At 39.6% G+C, this 22,828-nt stretch overlaps 1 protein-coding gene across 1 annotated transcript in view; it reads left to right on the forward strand.

Moving 5' to 3' along the window:
- LOC124174034 overlaps nt 1-22,828 on the forward strand; it is a 68,274-nt gene that overhangs the window by 24,377 nt on the left and 21,069 nt on the right. The gene's annotated exons all lie outside the window — the stretch shown is intronic.

Below are 22,828 nucleotides of genomic sequence, written 5' to 3' on the forward strand. Positions count from 1 at the left end.
TGAATTGAACTTATTAGTGAAAAATTGTTAGTAAATTTTATTTAAGTATACCGGGACTAGCCACGGTGATAACTTTTTACGGAGTCACCCGCAATGCACAAATAGTGCGAAAAATCCACAGAGGAAAAATCATTCGCCTTGACCGGGATTCGAACCCAGATCCCTCGATTTCCGGAAATCGAGGGATCCGGGTTCGAATCCCGGTCAAGGCGAATGATTTTTCCTCTGTGGATTTTTCGCACTAGTAAATTTTAATTCATTAATGGTATCTAATAAAGGTATGTCAAAACATATTGGCATTAATAACTTCATTTACCACTGAGTGATGTGTTGTCAGCAGCTTTGCCCTCATCGCAATGGAATCAATATACCATTTATCTTGGCTGAGGAAGTTCACATCGCAGCAATATAAGCGAGTTCACTACTCTCTTAAAGAAGTATTAGCAGCTGTCTTTGGGCATCATTCCGAGTTTCCGGCTCAATATAATGCTATCTTTAATTAATGGATCGATCATTAACTGAGGCATGCGTCGTGAGAGAATTTTATTTGATGGAATTTTGCCATACTCCTTATAAGGAAGTTAAAATTAATGGGTTGCGAAAGAAAATACTACCTGGCCATAAAGTGATTTTTTTTCTCGGCTCGATTGCGTATAATAGCATGTTCCAAAGGTTTTGATGGTGAGAAGAATCAAGACATTTAGATAAAACATGAGTGTATGTAACCTCATTGGAATTGTCTCATACTTTCACAGCAATAGCTGTCGCTGAGTTAATGAATATTCTATTCGGTTTTCTCCCTCAACCATAAAATAATAAAAGAGGTAATTAAAATTTATAGATTACTATATCAAAGAACGTTAGCCTATAGGGTTTTTATGACTTAACACAATAATCGAAGCGCCTAAATTTTCTGGAACTAGCCGCAGGATAGTTGAGTTATGTCATAAATATTCTTATAAATTTCACGACAGGGCTTGCAGATTGACGAAATAAATTGATGGATAGCTCTATTTTCTCCATTTCTATTGAATTTTTTTCATGACGTTTGATACTCGGGGATGAAGGAAAAGCATCGGAATTTCAATATTATCTATTTATGCATTTGCTTTGTTGTCTCCAAGTCCTAAACGGGATTTGTGGTTTCAGTATTCGCCTCAGCTTGTGATTTCAGCGAAGCCCACATGTAAACTCTAATAAATATTTCCTCAGAGATTCTGGTATAACTGTAATATAGAACGCGCGCTTCTGAACAACTCAATTGTTCTTCCAGGCGCTGTACGCGCAGGGATCGGTCCCCTATGAAAAAATTGTGCCATGGCAATGTATAAAATTTTGAAATAGGTTTACACAATTTTTTCATAGGGTGTGGCAGGGCCAGAAATTTGTTTCGAGGGAGCCCGAGTGGTTTGAAAGTTGCGGCCTATGCTGATTTTTTTGTTTTAAATTCGCACGCTTCGCAAAACCACATTTTATTAAATCAGCTATATATTTCTCGTGCATTGTGCTGTATATCGTCATCGTTGGTTATTGGTAGGCGATATTAAATGTATCGAAAAATGTAGCGTTTGAAGATAAGTTCCCCAGGCAGGGGATAGTGGTTTCATCACCAGATGTATCGCGGGTGGTCGCCACAAGGGAAAAAATTTCTGGGGGTAAGTGAGGGGGGGACGAATTTTCTTCGTGCTGTTTACAGGTGTCGTCGTGTGAAAATCGCCGTTGGCATAGCCACGCCCCGTTTCGCTGTGACGACACTGTGTACGTCCGCTGCGTCTCCGGCCGAGGAGCGCCACCTACGAATGGTTGATGCCCTGGAGGAGGTGGTGGGGTTCGTTGCCCCCTCCCACGCATGACCACGGAAGAGGCAACTGCCGATGACGTCTTGCCGTGCATGCGGGAGGGTTTTTACTCTCCGCGGGCGCACACCACATGTGTGCCGCACCCGTCGCGTCGTCACTCCGCGGGACTCTGGGCCCTAGACCGCACTAAATAGCATGAGCTGCTCTCATAGCCCAACGGAGAGGAGAGGAGACGTAAGTAATTGCACGCAACGCGCATCCATCCTTCGCTCTTTTGCTAGCCTCCCGAACAGATGCGTCGTGTTGTGCGGTTGCAGTTGTGTGTGGTTAGTTGGTGTGTGCATTTTCGCGTGGGATGCATCCGTCCACCAATGTTACGATGGAGGATTCTCCGGTCGGCCTCTAGCTGTGTTGTCAGCCGCCGCGCATTTGAATTGTTTTACAAGAGTCGCCACTCACGCCGCTGACGAGCAAAGCGATTAGAATTTCAAGAAGGAATAAGCTATAATATAAACTTTATGCTCGCAGCAGTCTCAACACTTGAAGCGCGGACTTGGGCGGCGGCGGCGGAGTTCATTTGATCCCTCATTTTTTTCTAACCTTTATTCGTTGTTTATTAATTCCTTCATTTATGCTCTTGGGCTAGAATCCATTTGATTTTGTCTCTATCCCTGAAGGCGATGACAGGCTCAGCCTTCGAATCGTTGGGATCAATTTTAATTTGATATTTATTTTGTATTTTCATCGTTAAAAGTTATTATTCTTACAATTTTTTCCAATATTTTATTTTCTTCTTTAAATTCATGTTTTTTTTGTATTTGCATCGTTGTAATTTAAAATTATTGAATTTTATTGATTACACTCTTGTACAGCACGCATTATATATTTGAATATCAACATTATTTTTGTTCTATTACATTAAAAAAAATCATAATTCTGCACCGACCTCTGCTTTAATATATGATGGTGACCCCGATTCAGGTTAACCTACGGGGTACTGATGGTTTCCTATTTTTTTATTGCCTTAATCGAAAGATTATTACTCCTGGAGTAAGTATTTCACGCTTTTAGATTTTTAAATGACGATATCTATTTTTCGCCATTAAATGAAAAGTGAAAAATTTTAAGCGCGCGAAAACGCGACGGCTAAGTATGAATGCTGGGAAAAGCCCGTGTGACGTCATTTTAGTTCCGGATGCAGCTGTATGAGGCCACGATGTATATATGTAATATATATGCATGTAATATTGTTATTACTTCGCATAAATTGTTGTTATCCTTGCCATTCTTTTGTTAATATTAAAAAGTATTAACATTATAATTTACATTTACAAAAAAATTACATGAATAGTAGAGGCCTTCACGTTGTAGAAATCCATCTTGCTGATTTGTGAATGAAAAACTTATAGAAACAGCAAAGTTTTTCATTCACAAATCAGTTATCCAATTTCACATTACTCTGCTCTTTTTGAAAAAAATACATTATATTGTTATTTGTACAATGAAAAAAGATAGAAATATATTATTATTATTGTTTTTATTATTATTATTTACTACCCATAAATACACCCGGTGGGAACCCCCGGAAATTATGCCTACAAACTATACGCCAGAATAACTAAAATTCTACAAAATAAAATCATGTTTATAAATTGTCTCAAAAGTTGTTATAAACAAGTTATCACTGGGGAAGGATGTTTATTGGATCGCATATTCATTTCTTCGGGTGGATCACCCCATTCTGTGAGTTGAGCACATGGTTGAGCACTCAATCCGTTGTGCCCCTTCCCTGCCCCAACCCTTTGTCCCTCCACCCACGCCGCACGTTATGGGATCCGCAGAATTGAGCAGACAAATCCCCCTTAACCGTCTGCGACAAAAATTTCTCCCCACTTTTGGCACTAGGCCGAAGTTTTTCATTGAGGCTATTGCCTTTCTTTTTTAAATCGTTTCTCACTCTTGTATAATGCTATGTTGTCTGACTGACTTTAGATTTATAACTTTTCTCCGTCGCGTCGCTGGAAAATTACCAAAAGTCATTCAGTCTTGGTTACAAAGACTTAAATTTTATGCGATTCATTTTTTAATTTTTAATTGAACTTTCCACCAAATGTGTACAAAGTTTTTCTCAACGGTTATGTAATATTTGCTACCGTCATTATATTGCTGCGCTAAAACATTGCATCGTTTATACAATATTTTTTTTGGGTGGTCCTGCGGTGAAATATCCCTTCCATCCTAAATATTTTATGGCTGCGTCTCAATACGTCATGTGGATTGGACTCTTTTATTGAAGCAATTTTCAGTGAGTGAGAAGTTATTGTTGGTCTGAGATGTTGTCAAATCTTTATTTTATATCCTGGAATAAAATGCGTAAATGCCTCCTCATGTTTGTGCTAACCATTTAAATATTTTAGGAATTCATAAAATAATAGAAACATAATTAAAGCAATAAATGGTTTAGGCAGTCTTTAAAGCTAATAGAATTAGTACGTATTGCATTATAAATTTTGAATTTCCATTTCTCCAGTGATTTTTTATCACAACTGTCGAGGCATTCAATAAACATGACTGTATTTTAACTGCTAACGTTTTCTTCTTCAGATTTTCCACTTTGCTTCTTATCATTATTTTATGTAAACGTTTATCTCTAGTAGGATTCAGGTTGGACTCCAATGGATACTCTTCAAGCGACAGAAAGTGCGGTTCTTGCTCCATCTTTAACGAACACCTCCTACAGTTGAGAAGCATTTGCTTTAGATCTCCTCCAACTCAAATACCAAAAATGAATGTCCTAAAATCTACAGATCCTCTCAGAAATTATTTAAACTACACCTTTTCAAACGAAGTTAGATCAGGTGATACGCACTTAAACGTATATTTGTAATGAGCGGTAGTTCTTGCGGACGTACCTCCACTCTCAAGAAACAGACTCTAAAGAAAACGACCTTCCGAACCACCTGACCGCACCCACACTTCCCTTGTCGCTCTACCACAACGCCAAGCCTCCTCGGAACTCGAGATATCGCATTCTCCCCCTTTCCCAAACCACTCTCACGACCAGTCCCTTAAACCTGGCAGTGGCGTGTGGCAGGGGGTGTTAGGACACCAGCCATCTACCTATGAAAAGCAAATGCTCAAACAAAATTACGACTAGCATTAATTAAAGTCCTTTATAATTCGGGGGAAAAACGAATTCCCATATCTATTCTTTCGGCAAAATATCTCTCTTAATTTATCGCTTCTATCGGACCTGGAAATATAGTGGATCTCTAATATGATGTTCTCCGTGTCGCTCCTAAATATATCTATTCTCAATTGTTCAAGCAATCTAAGGCTAGCGCGCAGCCTCCGTGTCTCCAGCGGCTCCCAGCCAAATTCGCTTACATCTGGGTAACGCTGTCTTCACGCCAGTAGCAGTTTTTTTACGATAAAAGTGTTGTTTAGTTTTCTGTGACATGGTATTTAGAAAATCATCTTGTTGATGTTGTTTGTATATTCTGGAATCGAAGGCATTTTTTTTAGCTATTTAAATTTTTTAGGAATTATAACAATAAATTGTCTTGGCAGTCTTTGACGCGCATACTTGTATTATTTCTGAGTACATATTTTTATTAGAAACTTTCACTTTCCTTCCCCAATGACAATTGTTCATCACAACTTTCAAGGCAATTAACGAACAGGATGATAATTAATAATTTTGATGCATCATGTGATGTGATAGATATAAAATGATCATGTTGATGTTGCGAGTAGTTAAAACGCTTTTTTCAAAAAGAAAATCAGTGAAAATTTTTAATATGTGATGTAATAGTGATATGATATATCATGTTTGAACAGGATTATTTTTAACGGGTATGGACGGCAAAGGTTTACCTGGAATTTTCTTGGTGGCACTCACTGATCATGTGTACTCGTATTTGAATTGGATTCTGGATAATTATTATTTTCAGTTTCATTGAGTTTATATGCTCTCCTGAGTTTGTTTAGCCACCGTGGTCACTCTATGATGTTGTAACTCCCCGATTTGATCTGGAAGGGAGATTTCCTATTCGCCCACTTTCCTATTTCCTACAGAAACTGTAGTTCTCTTGAAGTCCTTCCACAGCATCAAATAGTTCTTCATTGGACAGATTATCTTCCGCGGATTCCAAACGTTGAACTCACATCTCTGACATTATACTCCCGTTCAGAGCATCCGACACTTTTATTCCATAATCTATGGCATTCAGGGGAAATAATATTTCCTATTTTTTTAATCGATCTTCTCTTACTTTGGCCAAGCACCTGATCCCTTTACAAGCATTTTCCTGATTGAGCATTGACACAGAGTCGTCATTGGGCGTATCTTGGTTCAATGAGCCGTCTCGATCGCGGTCCTTAGCAGGCCGGATGATGATGTTGTGTCCAGTATAGGCATACTTGCGTCGCGTTCCGCTTCGTCAGTTTACATGGCACTACCCGTAACCCACTCTCAGCACTCGAAGCCACCAGCGGAAGACATGGGCAGCCAAAGGCGTCCACTTCGAAGCTATGGGGAGAGAGGGTGGGTTGTCGTGAGAGACCGTGGTGGGGGTAAGTGGTCAAATAAGGGTGGGAGTGGCAAAGTGAATGCCCCTCTAGTAGGAGACGATACTATAAGCGAGGTCGTATGCCTATCGATAATTTTGAAAGTGTTGTGTGACAATAGATAAACCAGAATAACTGATTAAAATGAATGCAATCACCGGTGAAAAATAACACTAGAACCCCATGACGTTAGACCATGCCATACCTAGACCATACTCCTCTCTGACCATACACACAAGCCTGGTAATGGTCATTTTGACCGGTAGTGTATGCATTGATTCAAATAAAAGAGGAAACTTTTAATGTTAGGCAATGGAATTTTGATTGCTATGTACTGGCTTAATGCAACTCTAAAAATAGTATCCGAGAACCTAATTGTTGGAATTTCTTATTATTTCTAAAAGCATGTTTTGTGTGTTAAAGGTTTATTGGCAGATTACCATAATGAGTATTTGGAAAGTTTTGCCCTTTCGTGAATGTGGTATCAGGCTCGTGCTGGACCGCCCGGACGTGTCCCGGTGCGCCCTCCAGCCACCAGATGGAAATCTTTGGCGCCCTCCTGTTCCCAAACTGACGCATTTTACTGTCAGAATACCAACCTTGAGATGTTAACTTGATTTCAATGATGTCTCATTTAATAGCATAATTAACACCGAATTGAGTGCATAAAACAATTTATAAATACACTACATCACCCGGTAGTCCTCCCGCGGCATAGTGCTGGCGGTGCTGGCGCCCTCTGGCCACGGCCGTTCTCCGCCTTAAGAAGGGGTACACCACGGGCCTGTGTGGTAGTGTAATAGGGTAGTTTCCTTCATCAAAGAAAACGAAAGGCTTTGATTGCGATTCGTTACCCACCATTAGTGTATTCATAATGTACATATTATTTGGTTTAAAAAATCCCAATTTATACGAATGTTAATGGTTAGTTTTAACCTCATTTGAAAAAAGCCAGATTGGCGGCCATGCGATGCGCCCACTCCACGTGACGTCACAGGGACCTAGATACTATGCAAGTAGTCAGGAGTTTTACATCGTCTGAGATTGTCAATGCGTGCACGAGGCACAGATGTCAGGGAAATATCTAATAATCACCTATTAAAATTACTATGGTCGGACCCAGAAACTTTTCACTTTCCATTTAATGGCGAAAAATAGATATCGTCATTAAAAATCTAAAAGCGTGAAATACGTACTCCAGGAGTAATAATCTTTCGATTTATGCGCGGCCAGGCACTGAGTTTAGCAGATCCACATAAAACTTTTCTTCTTTTATATCGTGACTGGACCCATAACCTGTTGTATTTTGTTAATATTCTTATTATTTTATTTTTGAAGAAGTCATACAGACACAACCGACACAAGAACTTAATCAATCAACAACTCACATTATTATACCGTATCATGGTAACCTATAAACATTGATCATATGAGAAATTGCACACTCTAACAAAACCACCCTATTTGTTAGCATGCGTAACGTTTTTTTGGACCGTGTGGTGTGCATGCGGGAATCCTATTGCATGCTGCATACTGGTGATTGATCACCCCCTTCCAAACATCCCAGAGGTGGCTCGCAGGGTATTATGTGGGAGTAGATGTAGTTGTGCATCGTATTAAACAAATCCCTCCCCGTAATAGTGCATACTCAGCCATGAGTATAACTTGGGAAGTATACGAGCGATTGGGCCGCGAGGGTCGGGCCTTCCGCTGGGGTGTGTCTGCCTTGGCTGGCCCACGGGGGTTGATGATCCGGTCTGGATGACGCGGCGGCTGCAACCCCCTCCAACCACCCCCCGCTCACTCCCTATTCGCTCTCCCACCCGCCCCTTCCGACAAGCGTGTGGCCCGCCGCGACCCCTACCACCCCCACAACAGCCACCGAGACTTCAACGCGCCGAGAAATTCCTGCTCGAGAGAGATCTCCACATGAGTCGCCATCAAGGCATTAAAGGCGTTGGAGAAATACCTCTAGTTGTACTCTCGTATCATGTAAACAATAATGATGATTGACGTCTCGGAGTATAGGTCTGAGAGTGATATGTCGAATTGTTTGGCAACGTTTCGATATATTTATTTTATCTTCTTCAGGGCTATGAATGGTAATGATTACATTAAAGTGACGTTAGTCATCATTAAATGACTGAGGTCAAGAAAAAGAAATTGTTATAAATAATAATACTTCTTGATATTTCTCGATGATGAATTTAGCACAAATATAAGCCAGGTTGTATGACACAGTATGGAAGACGCACGAATTTCAATTTTCGGTGGCACAACTACCCTCCTCGGAGTTCTTACCTCTTGTTCCTAACTCTGAGGAAGGTGGAAGTTCCACCGAAAGTTTAAATACTTGTGAGTCTTTTTTATTGTGTCTTTTCATAATCTGCCTTACCCAACCTGGATTATATTTGTCATTACTTCTTTCTTTTCCTTGAGATATAGGGATTCATATTTTTTATTTATAAAAAAAAACAAAAACAAGGCCAAAGCTGCGGAATTTTCTTTTCCATCACCTATTATGAGAAGAGTTGTTAGCTGCTTGTCATGAAAACCTAGATTATCGAAAAATGAAGTTTTTAACTTTAGCCTCACATTTTTTTAATAATAAAAAAAGCTGGAGACGTACTCCTAGAAATAGTCCACTGATGCGTGCCTATATTTTTAACTTGAGAGTAAAACCAGAGGCAAAAGAGATCATTGCAATACAATTTAGTTTGATTGGCTGTATCACATCATGATGGCATACTCGTATCCTCCCTTCCAACTTTCCCATCCCATATATCCTGTCTCTCGTTCTCTATCGAACCAGTTCCAATAAAAATCTAACCATGCAAGAGCTTGAGCCATGGGAGAAAACACACGAGCGGTTTACTACATTTTCTTTGCCCACCCTTCGTTTTGGGTAGGTGTAAATGTTGCGATATAGTTATCGGTAGCATGCAGGTCTTAAGCAGTTCCCAAAACAGTGTCATGCATCCCGAAAAACTATGGTGCATTTATGATTTTATCGTTTTGAATGACTAAAAGGGATATGGAGAGAATACATTGCTAAATTTAGTTGCTGAAGTGTTTTTATATCAATATATATCTTCAAAATATTGCTGTTTGCGTTGCCAAAATATTGCTGACCCTTGGTTTATAATGCAGGAGCTTTGATTTTCATGTTGAATACTCATGATATTTCTCGTTTTGAATACTTCTTTAGTAGTACTAAAACCCGTCTGGCAGTGGAGAGTATTAAAAAAAATAGAAGTTTGTTTTTCCAAGAAACTAAAGTTGTTATTAATAATATTTTAACTGCGATGAAATCTAATCCGTAACTGTACCCGAGCTGTTTCACTGTATTTTAACTTTTAGGATAAAATATTTAGTATGATCACAACGTGATTTTATTTCCCTGGCCAGAAATGAGCTACAGTCAATAATGGAAAGCGGAGTAACCGTGATTGGTGTACTTATACATGGATAGGTATAGTGGCGGATCTATGGGGGGGGGGGGGACTAGTATCCAATGTACACTAGATAGAATTGTAATTTTTTCGGACCTCCACTAATGCTGGTAATTTACCCCCACTTAGCCCCCCTTGTCCCTATTCTGGATCCGCCACTGGATAGGTAGGTATATCCATACCTAACTCGGAATAATATAGCTTAGGCGAGACGTGCCCTAATTATAACTCAATAAAATATTTCTGAAGTCGCTTTTCCGCGAAATTCGGATTTCAGCGTAAAAAACTTGAACCATCTCACGGTGCGGATGTGTACTTCCTCAATTTAATTTTTCCATTTCCTCTCTTAGTTTTCCTTTTTTGACCTTCAATCCTCGGCGTACTACAAACGGTTTCTCCTAAGTCACCATGGCATATTCCAGTTTGGCTATGGAATAATAAATATGCTCTCGCAAAAACATCATTTTTTGCGTGTGGTTGGACTTCAGCAAAATCGATGTCACGGCTGATTCCATTTGCGTACGTAGAAACCTCTTTCCTGGAAGAACGACCGTGCTCTGCAATAAAAATTCATCGTATCATTCTACTCGGTCGTGATTCCTTAATGATTTAAGCCCATTTTGACCTAGATTTTTTGCGCTGAATACTGGAACTTGATAATTAAAATGCGGCCTCCTTGAAACAAATAATGTTGATTCGGATTCCGATTTGACCATCTGCGATAAAACCCATGCCATAACAGTCTTAAATGAGTCATTAATATATGTACAATAAAATCCACTTCCGACCACTGACTGACTAATTCATACAAATGTTTGGAGTGAACTAGACGAGGTGTGACAAAAAGTCATCGTAGGCCCTCAAATAATTGCCGAAACACTAAATTTTCTATTTATTACAGTGTTGCCAACTGCCTCTTTGCCTCTGGTTTTTGGAGGTATTTGGGGTCAAAACATCTAAGCGAAAGCGAATACCTTTATAAAATTTACAGTGCTTGGAGCTTTTTTCTTTTTATTCTTTGCACAATTTTCGCGAAATATAGAGAAAGTTTTGCAGGGAAAGTTCCAATCGTGGAGACCTAATTTCTTCTATAATCTGTAGTATTGTCGAGTTCATGAATTACTCAAAGATTTATCATAGGATGAATACTATCTCCATTGCATGCATTTACCTGCTTTTTTATCTTACTGAATTTTTATTGTGCAGGCCATTACGTGCCTATGAAACGTGTATCTCCAGACTATTGCGGTTGCCTCAACGATCATGGATTTTACCCTGAAATGTTTGCCATAGGGGCCACGTATGCTGGAGACAAAAATACCCGTGATGATTACAAATACGAAATGCATTACGTTAACGCGTACGTTAGAATTAGCTTTTATAGCCTGCGTAAGAAAACATGGATGCCATCTCTACCTTCGTAATTCGGTCGTAGTCAGTGGTGTAGCGAGGGGGAGGTCTAGGGGGTCCGGATCTCCCCGAAATATAAAAACACATTTTTTTTCCTTCATAAAAGAAAACAAAATATTGAAAAATAATGAATTTACAAAAGATTTCTTTGACAAATGATTTTTTTCGATTATGAAAAAGTTTAAAACCCTGTACATAGTACCCTGTTTTCCTAAAATTTTCCATCCTGGTTTTGAACTTCCCCATCTCCCCCAAACGAAATTCCTGGCTACCCCACTGGTCGCAGTGATGGGTAATCTAAATGGCCCGTTGAAGTGAACGCACCAGTTCGTCGTGTAAAGGAGGACATGCATTGTCGATGCATTGAAGTAAGACCTTCGGCATTATCTAAAATATGCATCTGGAACGCTTGTAGACACTGAAATGGCTGTGGTGGTTTGTTATACCCAGCAGAGGGATTTGCCTTACAGCCATCGTTTCTACCTCCGAGGTCACCCGAGGTAATCCTCAAGACATGCATATCAACGGAAAAGTCACTGAGGGGCAAGTATGCTATGTAGAGAATGTATCACTATCTAGATTTTGTTGTTCTGTATAGCGTCTTCAAGTGCACCAGCCTAAGTATGTTCGTACCTGTTGGGAATATATATGGACCCTCATTACTCGCTTGGAAGAAAATTTTAAACTTTTTTGAGTGATATTTTTACCTTTTCGAATTGCAGACTCATGAATTATTCGATACATCTCGTATTTACACGATACTGTTATTTGCCCACGAATGATTATTTTTTAATAATAAACAGGTTATAATTGGGATGAATCCTCAACAAAAGTCGTGATAACGATTTGTTTGGGCCAGTGAAGACGTGATGCTTAAAATATAGACATTCTTGGAGAGATAATTCCCTGATTTTATGAGTCATTAATGTGCCTACTCATTTGGGTATTTGGGAAAAAGGGGTTTCGTCAAATAAGTGTTAGATATTTTTATATTTCTCACTCATAAGATGATGACGTAGAAATCCGTGGTTACGAAGAAAATAATTGGGGATTGATTATTGACTATCGTTTATTTTAAGTATCAAGGTATTTGAATGGTAAATTCCACCCTTTGTTCTCTTAGTAAAGCTGCCATTTCATTTCTCGGGGTAACCCGAGGGATAATAAATAACTATGCGATCTCAGATATCGTCAGTTGCACTCGTAGCAAAACATGAAACTCACGTTACAACAGGGGCAAGTATCATATTCGCGAACCTAACCGGATAAATAAGTACGGACATACGCTCGTTTGGTGCGCTTTCCAACAGGCGACCCCACGCGTTAAAAATATCGCTGCCGCTAGAGGAAAAAGGGATGAAAAGCGGCTTACAGGGTTGCAAGTCTTTTGAATGCACGGACGGATAGAGGCGCTGAGAGAAACATTATACCCCTCGCAAGAAGATACGGTTGTGTGGAAGGGGCTATTCTTGGTGAAAGGAGACATTAAATGTTTTGCGAAGCTTACTGACTCTCCTCCGTCCAGCCCCGTGACGATTGGTTACTGTCGTGCGCAGAATTCGAGCCGAGTTGCTTCGCGTGACCATTCCGTGAAGATCCCGTGTAATGGAACTTTTCCGTAAGCTCATTTCGTGATGGGAATCCGGTCCCGCGTCCACAACTGCAAGGCGAGAACGGAAATGGCATGTCATTTCTCATCACAGTTGCGGGCGCTACCAAACGAGGGGATGCGAAGCCGCAACTTAAAGAGTTCCCCCTCCCTCCCCCGACCAATCTGCCTCGTTCTCGTCTGAAATAGTATAATCCATCTTCATTTACTTGATATTTACAGAAGAATTCATCATGCATCTCAGAATACTAACAATACCCTGCATTTTTTCGGTCTCCTTTCGAGGAAATACATCTAGGAATTGAAGTTATTGCCATTTTCTTTACCCTTTTTCAGTCAGTTTGGGGGATTGAGCTCACCCTGTACTAAGTCACAGGCAATTGAGTGGATTCGCTCGTTCAAAAGAATATTTATAATGAATGAGACCGTATAATGTAATAATATACAATAATATTTTCCATGAATGGAAATTTATGAGCATGATATGGTCCCAAACATTGCTTTCTACCATCTTCGGATATGTTTACATTTAGTACATCTACATGATACCCTGGGAGCCACCTTATAGGTATTTGGAAGGGATCTGATATAAATCTTCAACATTCACTATTGGTGCTACTACAATGATAAAAGCCCGGACTAAGCCACGAAGCAAATGGATTCGTTCACCAGTCATTATTATTGTGAATTGTGATAGTTATAAAAATAAAGAGGCCTTTATTTTTTCAATTTTCCGATCCATGGCCTACTTTTCGAGCCATTCGCGGCGAAAAATCGACGGTCTCAAACCTTTCGATGATAAGTTGATGACGTCATGCGCTCCTGCCGAGCGGGATACCGCTTCTATGGGTCTATGGCAATAGGGTGGTTTCCTATTATTTTTTTATTGCCTAAATCGAAATATTATTAAACCTGGAGTACGTATTTCACGAATTTAGATTTTTAAATGACGATATCTATTTTTCGCGATTAAATGAAAAGTGAAAATTTTCAAGCGCGCGAAAACGCGACGCGTTAGTATGAATGCCGGGAAATCTCTCCGTGAGACTTATTTCTGGTTTCCGCTGCCCCCCTGTGAGGTGACCTTGAGGCGAGGCTTAGCGCTGATACGACGCAGGCTGCTAGCGGGTAGCTGAGTACCCTGCTGGCTGGTAGCGCTTGTCTTAAATAAGGATTATTAATACCTTATCAAATGAAGAAAACTTTCCGACCTTAGCAAGTTTTAATAAGTGATTATTAAGACATGTTTCCCTGAGCTATACGCCTCATGCATGCATTGGTAACCTCAGACGATGTATAACTCCTATCTTCTCGTATAGAAACTAGGTCCCTGTGACGTCACGTGGAGTGGCATCGCATGGGCGCCAATCTGGCCCTTTTCAAATGAGGATAAAAATGGACCATTGCCATTCGTTTAAACCGCTATTTCTAAAACGAAGTAATTTGTACATTTTGAATACTCTAATGGTGGGTAACGAATCACCATCAATGCTTTTCGTTTTCTTTGATGAAGGAAACTACCCTATTCTCGGCCTCCCGTATCGACTTCACGTGATCTGTCGTTGTTTAAGGTATTGTGGCTAATTTCTTTCCCCATTGAGTGGTTCAACTTGAACGGGATAATGAACTGGATCTCTTATGACATCACCAACTCATGAAAAGTGGACGAGAACTTTCAAGTTTTCCTTTTCAACCTATGAGAGAATGGATGTACAGAGGAGATATATCGTCCTAAGGTATCTTACCCATCCATCTAATGAATTATTCAAATACATATTTGCGAATTTTGGGTATGAGCGAGCGACCTCCTTTCAAGAATGAAGGATATGGGGCAGTTTTTGCCTTCCTCCATTCCCCCTCCAAGAAGTCCTGACATGAAACGAACGTATTGCCATTTTCTTCTCTCTGATTAACTCATTACAAGGACCCTAACGTTAGTTATGATAGGAGAGAGTAGAGCTCACCGTGGACTATACCATGAGCGGCGAATTAGAAGCATTCAGATTGGAGGACTGTTACCCTGGAATAAAATTAACCGAATAAAGAATGAAATTTGGTGTATTTGTACAAGCTATGCGGAAATAACATTCAAAATCCCTTATTCTCGAGTGAAAAGAGGAAGTTCCAAATTTGAATTTACTGGAATTAACTCCTCTTAAGAATTATATTTTCGGTGCTGTTCGTATTCCGTGGTTTTATCACCAATTAAAGTTGTAATTCAGCGTAAACGCAGAATAGGTCATTAGACTGCATAATTTAGATATATAAAATAACATTTTCCATTTTTTTTCTTCCATCTTTGGATATGTTTGTATTTAGTAAATCTACATAATATCCTGCGAGCCATCTTTTAGGTGTTTGGAAGGAGCTGAGTATATCTCATCATTCACTATTCACTATTGGTATTACCACAATGATGGAATGTGTGTCTCGGGCTAGTTTTCACTAAGAATTCACCATTCATTCCGCAACAACTTAAAAGTATTCTGACCTTCATATAAGTAACGTCATGGAAAAATTAGCAGGGCCAGAACGCACTTTCCTTAACTTTTTTTAAAAGTGTGTTTTTTTATTACTAGTTATTACTTACGCTTTATTATTTTTTCATTTTGGTTAAGAATGTATATATCAGAAATTTTTAGGCACCAAAATTTACAAGGGTGTTATTTCAGTATTATGTCTAATGTTTACCAGTGCCGGAACGGCGTTGCGGCAACATGACACCACTGCTTCATGTCCATATCTGATTGGAGAAGCCGTGGACAATTTCGAGGGAAAAGGCCACTCCTTCCATGCAGTCTTACAGCTCAGCATTCAGTCCGCTACATCACAGTATTCTGACGTCATATCCATAACTGCATGGAGAAGCCGTGGAGAATTTCGAGGGAAATGACCACTCCTTCCTTGTAGCCTTCAGTTCAGCCGCATGGCCGAAGAAGAGGAAAGGAAAGGATCCATCGAAACCGCCCACACTGTTCATCCAATACACTTCCTCAGCCTTTCATGAATGGGCGGCCTAATGCCGGAGGAGGCCGCGGATTAAAATAGAGGAAGGCCACACCATAAAGGATGTTACGTATATTCATATTCATACGTACATTTACCAACCACTTTGGGAGCGACGTAAATCTGATCGGGATGACAAATCCTCCTCTTCCTGGCCGTGGAGGGACTTATGACACATACGAATACGGCCGCGGCGCCCGCATCTTTTAAGAAATCCCCTCCGTTCATCACGTTAGTCACTTGTTGCCAGCGGCCGCGTCCTTCGGGGGACGAACGTTGATGACAATGTAAGGGAACGCGAAAGGGGATGGGACGATTAGGAATTCCGTCTGGACAGTCTGGAACGCTCGTAGAGTCTGGTAAGGAGGATTCCGTAGGAGAAAGATATTTGGGAAATTCACGGCGAGCAGTGATCTAAGGAGCGCTTTTTTCCGAAAAAATATCAGTTGTCTAACTTATCTATATCGTCTCAGGCTCAGCTTTGTGGAAACATTTTATCGTTAACAAATGAAAAACTTTGCTGTATTCCACCTATTCATTTTTAGGTACGACTAGTTTCGACGCAGCGGCGACATCCTTAGGTAGTACTTAATGAAATGGAAAACTTTGCTGTATTACAACAATTCATTTTTGGGTACGACTGTTTAGTACGACTATTCAGGAACCTGAGGATGACGCCGCTTCGAGGAAACTTGTCGTATCTAAAAATGGATTGGTGGAATAAAACAAAGTTTTTAATTTCATTAACGATCTATTGTCTCATCCATAGAGGTATATGCGTTTCACTGATTTACGCTGTCTTGTTCAATCTTTCAATTTGAAAAAAAATAGGATTATATTCTATACTTTTTTCAAATGTTTAAACTATTTATTAAGATGCAGAGGTGGTCTTCAAAATACGTATTTGCAATGACAGGTCGACGTATCTGCTTATCGAAGAAATAATAGTGATTTATTACTTACAGGCATTAAATTATATTTATTATTTTAAAGGAAGTTAAATATTACTGATTATATTTTTTAAGAAAAATTAGCTCATTAACTATTATCAAGTGATGTTAGTGAGTATTTAAAGGAAAGCAATTAATCTTCATCCAACATTTCTTAGAATCCAACCTGTTCACCTAAGAAAGATAGATTTATGTATTCCTCTCACGAATTTTTTTCTCATCTTCTTCGGAAAATATTTTCATTCCCAAATGTCTAATGTACAAAATATGTGGAGAAACATTCATAAATCCTTATCCACGAGTGAAGAGGAGGTATTCCAAATTTGAACAAATTGGAATTAATTTCTTTCTGTATACTACCATTATGCACTATATTTTCAGTGTTATTCGTAATCCGTGATTGACCTCCACTTTAGTTGTAATTCTACGTACAGGTGTAACGTACTTTTCAAATAACACTTTTCTGCCGACCGTGGTCAGTTGCAAACCGAGTTGAACTAAATCGGTAACGCAGATTTGTGACATGTGGATAGAATAAATAATTCTATTCCGATTTTACTAAGTGGGTGTAACTACTTGTGGTGGGAACTTTGTGGGACGTCGCATTAAATACATATGTTTATAGTGGTCGGGGATACCCGAGATATTAGTAAATCGTACAGATTTTTTCACGAAAACGGAATCATTGTGTATTGAAGGAATTTAAAAATAAATACCTAATTCAAACCTTGTGGACGAATGCTTAGGATTATTCCAATACACCATCTTTTTCAATTAAATGCCGCGCGTTTAAAGCTCTCAGTTGACAGCAGAAATTTAAAATGAGCTAATATCGTCAAATTCTTTTGCGATTCTTAGTTTTTGCTAACACTACCCGCCATTTTCTTCACACCCCCATTTCCAGACAAGAGTTAAATTATTTCGCTGATGATGAAGATTGCTTGAGGAAGCCTGCTTCATGGTCTTTTAGCTCTGCTGGGGCTGCCATCTTTCCCGCATCTATTAAATTAGTGGCATCGCTCTGCTTACAAGCACGGACACTTGAATTCGTCTCATAAACTAGCTCTCTGGATGTTTTGGTGTCGAACTCGATCTCCTGCTTTGATAGATCACTTAACGTCTCAAAATTATTGCACGGACGACCAATGCAAAAATGAAATCAAGGGTTTATTTGGTAATATTCCCATTCAATGAGCTATTCAATTGATTGTATTGAGCTCACCCGTAGCAGACGATTGAGGAGTTGACTTGCTCGATTTCTGGGGGTCGATCTTGTTCTACAGCAATTTCTGAGTTAAGCCATTGAGTGTTGCTGTGCAAATATGCGTTAAATATTTATCGGCTCTTGTCTCATTTAAGTGACAACCTAGTAATTAAAGAAGCCATGCATAAAATTATTCAATTGCACTATGGAGAAGGTGAGAATCTGTGACCCGCTAGGCATAAGTTCGTGATGTCATCAACTTAGTTGCGAAATGGTTAAAGCCGTCAATATTTAGTCGCAAATAGTTCGAGAACTACACGTTGGATTGAAAAACTGAAAAAATACATGTCTCTTTATTTTTCTAAGTCTGTCACAAATAACCGTGAAAGAAAATCTGTGAAGGAGTCTATTATTAGCATTTGTAATGGAGAATTTTAAGAGACTCAGTTAAACTTCACCATTCCACGTATGTTCCATTAGAGGCGTGCGGTAGTGTCAAGTACGCTGTTGCGTGTAGAATTCCTGGAATCGCACATGCCGTTGTGTCTTCAAGTGAGCCGATCACGTCTCAGCATCTCTTCGAACACCTGCCGCTCTTCCGCGTTATGCCTGGCTCTCTCTCAAACCTCCTTTCAATGCAGGGAAGTGGAATATGTGAGTACCTCCTTATGGATTCACGCTGTTGTTCGGGACCATAAGTCTCGCGAATATGCTCGAGGTTGCATTTCGTGGTGGTTACGAATACATTTTGTTCCCGACAATGGAGTGGCGGAATGCAGCGTCAATATAAATACAGATGTGACGGAGGTAACGGATGGACTGCGAATTTAAAGGTGGAATCATCAGTGGGAGACAGATTTATTCCACGAGTATGCATGAAAACGGAGTAGGATACGAAATGCGATACGTGTTTTCTTTGCTAAGGTCTTCAGAATAGGTTTTCTAATATTTCGCATATGTAGTTGAGAGAGGTCGAGAACAGATATTGGATATCTCCTCGAGTGTCTATTAGGTCAAAAAATATTTTTATCTGGTACGGAATTCACCGAGAAAAATCATTTGGGGTCTCCAGGGTTCGAACCCGGACTGGTATGATAACAGTTACCCCACCAAAGCATCTTGCTTTAACAAGTAGGTTGAATTTCAGGCTAGGTTTTTCGAGCAAACTTATGCGTCTCAAGCCCAAACTAAGAGACGGCAAGAGATGTAAGGGCTTAGGGGAACCATTTGAGGATACAACACACCGGGCCCGGGACCCAGTATTTCAACTGATACGCCCGATCACCCGGGGAGGGGTTTGGATGGGAAGGAAAAAGGAAAGAGGCGCCGCCGCGATAGGAGCCCGTCGACGCCTCTGTGGTAGGGAAAGGGTTGGAAGGGATGGGACGGGGTAAAACACCTTACCGCTATAGAAGCGGAAAAGGCCCACTGACTGGCGAAACCCGGCATCAGCCATTCATGTGCCAACGATTTTGGAGGATTTTCCTATTAAAGAGAAAAATTCAGCGATCAAATCGTTGGATACTAAGAGAGGGCAGTAATGCTTGAGCCTCGGTCGGGGACGGAAACCCTAAAACTACAGACGTTTTCCTAAGTATCGTTTATAACAAATAATTTTGTTCGCAGTACCGCACACTGATGCAAATTAATTTACCGGGATGAAATTCACGTGGATGAAATCGTTTGGCCTGCGATGGTATTTTCTGCCAGAATTGCACTTTTAATACCAAAGTAGTACTTTTTCTCTCATCTCTCATACTATGGCTCATTTTATCTGATACCATGTATTGAAAAACTGAAAAAATACTGTACGTCTCTTTAATTTTCTAAGTCTATAACAAATAACCGTGAAAGAAAAAATCGGTGAAGGCGTCTTTTATTAGTATTCACAATGGAAAATTTTAAGTGATTCAGTTTAACTTCACCATTTCATGTATGCTCCATTTGAGACGTGCGGTATCGTCAAGTACGCTGTTGCTTGTAGAATTCCTCGATTCGCAAAATCCGTTGTGTCTTTTTTTAGATTTAAACTCGATATCGCGTATGGAGGAAGAACCAAATCAATGTTTTTTTTGGGTAAATTTCGGGTAAATAATTATGTAAATTTGTAATATTCGGTAATTATCACAACAATGAATTTTACCCTTGTCGATTGGTTTCGAACAAAGCCGTAGTGAGCGAGGTAGGGGGGAGGGAGGTGAAGGGGTCTACACACCCTCGAAATATTTGTGAGATACGGGGATAAATTCATCTCCTCCAAATGAATCTGCCCACTCTTTTCCCTTTAAATTTACCCTCTCTCCGAGTTGACCCAGTTTCCTGGCTGGGGCCTTGGTGTCGGTAGAAATACACCTCAGTGGGTCTGCATTATGTGCCCAAAAATTACCGAACAAAGAATACCGATAAATAGTGTTGCGGTTTACCTCGGGAATGCTTTTCCTTTCCTGGTTGGTAAACCTCTTCAATATTTCGCTCCATTTTTTCGTGGTGATCAGAGGCTCTATTGCCCGCAACTTATTTCAGACGTTTCCAAACCATTTTCCCGAATTGTCATTTACTCGAACTTATGTTCCTAATTAAAGACATCTCGCGACTAAAATTGCCAATATCTGTATCTCGTAAAAGTCCTGAATAACACCCCTGATTGATACCCTCGCATTGTGATCATTTTCAAACTCATCAGACTGAATAAATATTCTTAAAATTTAAAAGGCAATTAAAAATGATTTAGAATAATTAAGTTGAAGTGCTACTTTGGTTAAGTGAAAATTTCTGGAGAAAGAAAAATATAAATGCCTTTTGAAGTTAGTAGAAATATTATGTCCCTGGCCAATATTTCGATTGGATCGGAAACCATCTATGGGGAAGGGAATAGATATTAACCCGACGAGGGCTAGGTTCATAGGCTCTTTTCTCCTCATTTTAATTTTCTGGAATTATCTTGAAAAATACTTCATTTTCGTTTTGCATGGCCGATTACGGTTGGGGAAATCTAAATTATTTGCCCTGATTATAAAGGCACTCTTAACCTTGCCATCACGAGGCCTATTCTTCTCGATGTATAAGAATCGAAGCTCAATCAAAATACCGGTTTTGAAGGTATTTATTGTTTTCCGGAAAATCAGTTTTCTTCGTCTGTGAGACTCAGATTTGGATAGTACCGTCAGTTAAGCGCCTTTGTTGTTGATAATATTTCCCGATACATATGTATGATTCCGGATTTTTCTAACGCTTACTGTTTTTTGTCGTCCACCATGTGCGTTCAAAGGGAAAAGCGGGGACCGTTTCTGTGTCTACGCATCCGTCAATGGGGCACTAAGTACGTGTAATATATTTTTTGTGACGCGGCGCGACAACAGTTGGAGCGAAGCGTGGTTAGGGAGGTTTCTCGAGGACTCGATGCAAAGCTGAGCGTGACTCAATCCTTGGCGAAGGGGTTGTTCATTCAGACTGCTCATTCACTCAAGAGGGCCGCAATCATGACCAATGAGAAGGGAATCATTCCCAGAGCGCAATGCAATGCAGGCCGTCTTTGTACTCTCCTTTCTGCCTTGTTTAAGGCTCTCGCAATATATGTTGGCGTTGAGGAAATTATCTACCGTGGGTAGGTCTTTTGAGCAAAGTTTATTCAACATTTTCAGGCACTAATTAACCGAGGGTGTCAAGCTGTCAGTTTGTTGCGAATGTATTTACGAGGGTAAAATATTTAGTAATGAGATTCGGGAAAATATGGGAAAAAATATACTCTGCATACCTCGAAAATCTCAAGACGATAGCTTAAGTTTTTAACAAGAAATTCGCCAAGAAAATTGACAGATGTATCGGAGGCTATGTATCCTTTAAATTCCCGACGCCACAATCGATATATTTGAATATTCAGCCACATATGTCACAGTGTATTTTATAATTTCTAGGTCTCATGCGATGACGATAGTCAGTGTAGCGCGTGTTATATGTGAGCGTGTGAATATTTAACCGTTGGCTTATGTAATCTGGCTTATCGACTAGCCGGCACTCGTAAGAGATGAAGGAATTTGTTTGCCACCGAACTAATATTTCCAGTTCCTTTATGATCACTCTATTATGGGTTTTCGATAATTTTGGGTGCGAAGGAGGGTAAAATAGTAATAAGTGTATTTATTTGCCTTTCACTCGAAATATATTGTACTTAGAGTGCACTTAAAAAAAATATATTTTCAAATTTCATTTTTAGTTGCTTTCCCTAAAGGTAGGGGCATGATCTTATCTCGGTTTAGAGTAGATGATATTACGGTGTTTGATTTTCGGCTATTGTACGCATTCGCAACCATGCAAACGTGCTCTTTTTGCTGCAAAGGAAATTTTGTAACACTTTACATGTGTGTTAGTAAAATAGTTAAGGATTATTAACCAGATATTTATTATATAAACAGGATATATAAATTAAAAGGATACGTTTTATAATATAATGATATTCCCATTTGATAAACTTAAAAGTCCTTCCATTTAATATTTCTTACCTAACTCCGGTCCCCCTCAATTTTTATTATTGACGCTGTATCAAAATTACTTTGCCTTTTATGTGAGGAATATTTGCCTAAAATATTTTAGGCTTTATTATGAAAAGCTTCGTTGTCAAAGTGTCAAAGTCGTCGTTAGCTCTTTATTGCCGGGTGTCTTGACTATAGTCAATTTTTGGTGAATTAATATTTCATAATGTTTAGTGGTTGGTCTGGTGGCTGTGGTACAATTTTCGATACTTGGGATAGTTAATTCCTCTGATTGTTTCAAAGGAACATTTCGTCTGATGCGTGGTAGTGATAAAGGCCTCGGTAAAAGTAAAAAGAATT

This window comes from Ischnura elegans, chromosome 2 (assembly GCF_921293095.1).
Source record: "Ischnura elegans chromosome 2, ioIscEleg1.1, whole genome shotgun sequence".
Classification (NCBI taxonomy): domain Eukaryota; kingdom Metazoa; phylum Arthropoda; class Insecta; order Odonata; family Coenagrionidae; genus Ischnura; species Ischnura elegans.